The sequence below is a fragment of the Trichechus manatus genome, unplaced genomic scaffold (assembly GCF_000243295.1).
Source record: "Trichechus manatus latirostris isolate Lorelei unplaced genomic scaffold, TriManLat1.0 scaffold00027, whole genome shotgun sequence".
NCBI classification, from domain to species: Eukaryota; Metazoa; Chordata; class Mammalia; order Sirenia; family Trichechidae; genus Trichechus; species Trichechus manatus.
The window spans coordinates 13,227,838-13,229,529 of NW_004443963.1; positions in this window are offsets into that span (position 1 = coordinate 13,227,838).

Consider the following 1,692-nt stretch of genomic DNA (forward strand, 5'->3'; position numbering starts at 1 on the left):
ATAATTTTGGATTTTACAGAAAAGTTGCAAGAACAGTGCAAAGAATTCTCATGTACCTTCCACCCAAACTCCCCAAACGCAAACCTTTCACCACATGTACTTTAGCCTTCTCTCTATTCTCTCTCAATATGTGAGTAAGCATAGATTGTCTTCCGAACCATCTGGCATATGTTATACACGTGATGTCCGTTTGCTCTTAAATCTTCAGTGAATATTTCCTAAAAACAAGGACATTCTCTCACATGACCATAGGTCAATGATCAAAACCCCATTGCCGTCGAGTCGATTCTGACTCAGAGTAGAACTGCCCCATAGGGTTTCCAAGGAGCGGCTGGTAGATTCAAACGGCCAACCTTTCCGTTAACAGCCAAACTCTTAACAGCTGTGCCACCAGGAATCCAAAACACATGACAATTGAATGCAATGCCTGATCCTAGATCTTCATTATTGGGACTGTTGGAGAAATGTCAATTAGGTTGGTGGATTATAGTTTTGTATTTTTGTTAAGTGGCTGATTTTAATCATTGAGGAGCCACTGGCAACAAGTTTGGTTTATGGGTCATGTGTTTTTAGTCTATTTTTGTCTACGTATTCAATTTCCTAGTAAAATTATGTTTCATATAGGGGGGTTGTAGTAGTTTGTGCTTTTTGAAGAATTAGTTCATTTGATCTAGGCTGTCAAATTTATGTGTGTAGAGTTGTTCATCGTATTCCCTTCTCATCCTTTTGATGTCTGCAAGGTCTGTTGTGATATAGCGATATCCTCAGTTTCATTCCTGATAACAGTAATCTGTATCTTTGCTCTTTTTTTTTTTTTTTTGGTCAGTCTTGGTAAAGGTTTCTCAATTTTATTGATCTTTTCAAAGAATCAGATCTGTGTTTCATTGATTTTCTGTATTGTTTTTCTGTTTTCCATTTTATTGATTTCTACTGTTTATATCCTTTCTTCTGCTTGTTTTGGTTTCGTTTTCTTTTTCTAGGTTCTTGAGGTGGGAGTGTCAATTATTGATTAGGGATCGTTCATCTTTTCTAAGGTATGTATTTAGTGCTATAAATTTTCCTCTCGGTTGTGCTTCAGCTATTTTGATACATTGTGTTTTCATTTACATTCAGTTCAATGTTTTTGTTTTTTTTAATTTCCTTGAGACTTCCTCTTTTCCTCAAGAATTACTTAAAAATGTGTTCTTTACAAAAGGACAAACATTGTATAAGACCACTATTATAAGAACTCAAGAAAAGGTTTAAACACAGAAGAAAACATTCTTTGATGGTTATGAGGGTGGGGACGGAGGGTGAGGGTTATTTACTAACTAGATAGTAGACAAGAATTATCTCAGGTGAAGGGAAGGACAGCACACACTACAGGGGAAGTCAGCACAACTGGACTAAACCAAAGGTAAGAAGTTTCCTGAATACAACCAAACACTTTAAGGGACAGAGTAGCAGGGGGTGGGGGTCTAGGGACCATGCTTTCAGGGAACAACTGGGTCAATTGGCATCACAAAGCTTATTAAGAAAATGTTCTGCATCCTACTTTGGTGAGTGGCATCTGGGGTCTTAAAAGCTTGCAAGCGGCCGTCTAAGATGCATCAGTTGGTCCCAACCACCTGGAGTAAAGGAGAATGAAGAACACCAAAGACACAAGGAAAGTATTAGCCCAAGAGACAGAAAGGTCCACATAAACCAGAGACT